The sequence below is a fragment of the Lolium perenne genome, chromosome 6, assembly GCF_019359855.2.
Source record: "Lolium perenne isolate Kyuss_39 chromosome 6, Kyuss_2.0, whole genome shotgun sequence".
In the NCBI taxonomy this organism is placed as follows: Eukaryota; Viridiplantae; Streptophyta; class Magnoliopsida; order Poales; family Poaceae; genus Lolium; species Lolium perenne.
This window is the reverse complement of record NC_067249.2, coordinates 251,299,691-251,303,491: the sequence shown is the minus strand read 5'-3', so window position 1 is coordinate 251,303,491 and position 3,801 is coordinate 251,299,691.

The window sequence follows — 3,801 nt, the reverse complement described above, 5'->3', positions numbered from 1 at the left end:
CGCCCGGCGCGCAGTACCCTGAGGGACGGGAGGGACCGGCATGCCTCCGGCGCTTAGGCTCCAGCCGGCGGGGACGCGGTAGCCCGGTGGGCAAGGGTAGTTCGAGGCGCAAAGCTCCTCCACCTGCTGGTAGGTTAGAGTGGGTGCGGTGGAAGCCATGTGAGAGTGATGAGAGATTGTAGAGATGTGATAATGCTGGCCAAGCCGGGCTACATATATGTAGTGAGAAATGGCGGGAAAAATGGGAGCGGGAAGACAGGAGGCGGGAAGAAAGTGGCGGGAAGAAAGAGGCGGGAAGACAGGGAAGAAATGGCGGGAAGAAGAGGAATCCAGAGCTGGTCATCTAACCTTTAGTCCCGGCTGGTGGGTGCAACCGGGACTAAAGGTGGTTTTGTATCATCTAACAAAACTGTCGGTGGGATAAGGACGTCTGGGTAAGCTTTAGTCCCGGCTGGAGACTGCAACCGTGACTAAAGCTGTCGGCAGGATAAGGACGCGTGGGTGGACGCACTGCTCGATGAGATAAAGCATGTAGCGCATGACACCCTGTCGGAGGAACAAGACAAAGCAGCAGCGGCGCCGTGCCTATAAAAGGAGCATCGATACGCCTTGGCAAGCAGACCAACAAGCCAACCTAGCAGGTAGGGAGAGTTTCATCCCCATGGATGGAGTAAAGGGTTGGAAAATCTCCCGTGGCGCAACTTCTCGAAGATGTCGTCGGTGCACACGCCTGATGTCTACTTCCCCCTCCTTTTCCTGTAGACAATGTTGGGCCTCCAAGAGCAGAGGTTTGTAGAACAGCAGCAAGTTTTCCCTTAAGTGGATCACCCAAGGTTTATCGAACTCAGGGAGGAAGAGGTCAAGGATATCCCTCTCATGCAACCCTGCAACCACAAAGCAAGAAGTCTCTTGTGTCCCCAACACACCTAATAGGTGCACTAGTTCGGCGAAGAGATAGTGAAATACAGGTGGTATGAATATATATGAGCAGTAGCAACGGTGCCAGAAAATAGCTTGCTGGCGTGTAGTTGATGGTGGTAGTATTGCAGCAGTAGTAACGCAAGAAACAAGAAACAAGCAGCGATAGCAGTATTTAGGAACAAGGCCTAGGGATTAGACTTTCACTAGTGGACACTCTCAACATTGATCACATAACAGAATAGATAAATGCATACTCTACACTCTTGTTGGATGATGAACACATTGCGTAGGATTACACGAACCCTCAATGCCGGAGTTAACAAGCTCCACAATTCAATGTTCATATTTAAGTAACCTTAGAGTGCATGAAAGATCAATTCGACTAAACCAAGTACTAACATAGCATGCACACTGTCACCTTCATGCATATGTAGGAGGAATAGATCACATCAATACTGTCATAGCAATAGTTAACTTCGCAATCTACAAGAGATCATGATCATAGCATAAACCAAGTACTAACACGGATGCACACACTGTCACCATTACACCGTGCAGGAGGAATAAAACTACTTTAATAACATTGCTAGAGTAGCACATAGATAAATTGTGATACAAAATACATTGCAATCATAAAGAGATATAAATAAGCACCTCACTATGCCATTCCTCACTGAATCAGTATTCTGTGAAATATAGCCTAAGAGACCCACACGGTGCACACTGCTGTCACCTTTACACACGTGGGACAAGGAGTCTCCGGAGATCACATAAGTAAAATTCACTTGACTAGCATAACGACATCTAGATTACAAGCATCATCATATGAATCTCAATCATGTAAGGCAGCTCATGAGAACCACATAGCTACCGGTACAGCCCCGAGCCTCGATGGAGAACTACTCCCTCCTCATGGGAGCAGCAGCGGTGATGAAGATGGCGGTGGAGATGGCAGCGGTGTCGATGAGAAGCCTTCCGGGGGCACTTCCCCGTTCCGGCAGCGTGCCGGAACAGAGTCTCCTGTTCCCCAGATCTTGGCTTCGCGATGGCGGCGGCTCTGGAAGGTTTCTGTGGGTTTCGTCGAACGTATCAGGGTTTTCGCGACGGAGGCTTTAAATAGGCGAAGAGGCGGCGCCAGAGGGTCGAAGGGGTGCCCACATCATAGGGTGGCGCGGGCCCCCCCTGGCCGCGCCGGCCTAGGGTTTGGTGGGCCTGTGCCCCCCCTCTGGTCCTTCTCGTGTGTTCTGGATGCTTCCGGTGAAAATAGGAACCTGGGCGTTGATTTCGTCCAATTCCGAGAATATTTCGTTACTAGGATTTCTGAAACCAAAAACAGCAGAAAACAGGAACTGGCACTTCGGCATCTTGTTAATAGGTTAGTTCCAGAAAATGCACGAATATGACATAAAGTGTGCATAAAACATGTAGATAACATCAATAATGTGGCATGGAACATAAGAAATTATCGATACGTCGGAGACGTATCAGCATCCCCAAGCTTAGTTCTGCTCGTCCCGAGCAGGTAAAACGATAACACAGATAATTTCTGGAGTGACATGCCATCATAACCTTGATCATACTATTTGTAAAGCATATGTAGTGAATGCAGCGATCAAAACAATGTATATGACATGAGTAAACAAGTGAATCATAAAGCAAAGACTTTTCATGAATAGCACTTCAAGACAAGCATCAATAAGTCTTGCATAAGAGTTAACTCATAAAGCAATAATTTATAGTAAAAGCATTGAAGCAACACAAAGGAAGATTAAGTTTCAGCGGTTGCTTTCAACTTGTAACATGTATATCTCATGGATATTGTCAACATAGAGTAATATAATAAGTGCAATAAGCAAATATGTAGGAATCAATGCACAGTTCACACAAGTGTTTGCTTCTTGAGGCGGAGAGAAATAGGTGAACTGACTCAACATTGAAAGTAAAAGAATGGTCCTCCATAGAGGAAAAGCATCGATTGCTATATTTGTGCTAGAGCTTTGATTTTGAAAACATGAAACAATTTTGTCAACGGTAGTAATAAAGCATATGTATCATGTAAATTATATCTTACAAGTTGCAAGCCTCATGCATAGTGTACTAATAGTGCCCGCACCTTGTCCTAATTAGCTTGGACTACCGGATCATCGCAATGCACATGTTTTAACCAAGTGTCACAAAGGGGTACCTCTATGCCGCCTGTACAAAGGTCTAAGGAGAAAGCTCGCATTGGATTTCTCGCTATTGATTATTCTCAACTTAGACATCCATACCGGGACAACATAGACAACAGATAATGGACTCCTCTTTTATGCATAAGCATGTAACAACAATTAATAATTTTCTCATATGAGATTGAGGATATTTGTCCAAAACTGAAACTTCCACCATGGATCATGGCTTTAGTTAGCGGCCCAATGTTCTTTTCTAACAATATGCATGCTTAACCATAAGGTGGTAGATCTCTCTTACTTCAGACAAGACGAACATGCATAGCAACTCACATGAAATTCAACAAAGAGTAGTTGATGGCGTCCCCAGTGAACATGGTTATCGCACAACAAGCAACTTAATAAGAGATAAAGTGCATAATTACATATTCAATACCACAATAGTTTTTAAGCTATTTGTCCCATGAGCTATATATTGCAAAGGTGAATGATGGAATTTTAAAGGTAGCACTCAAGCAATTTACTTTGGAATGGCGGAAAATACCATGTAGTAGGTAGGTATGGTGGACACAAATGGCATAGTGGTTGGCTCAAGTATTTTGGATGCATGAGAAGTATTCCCTCTCGATACAAGGTTTAGGCTAGCAAGGCTTATTTGAAACAAACACAAGGATGAACCGGTGCAGCAAAACTCACATAAAAGACATATTGA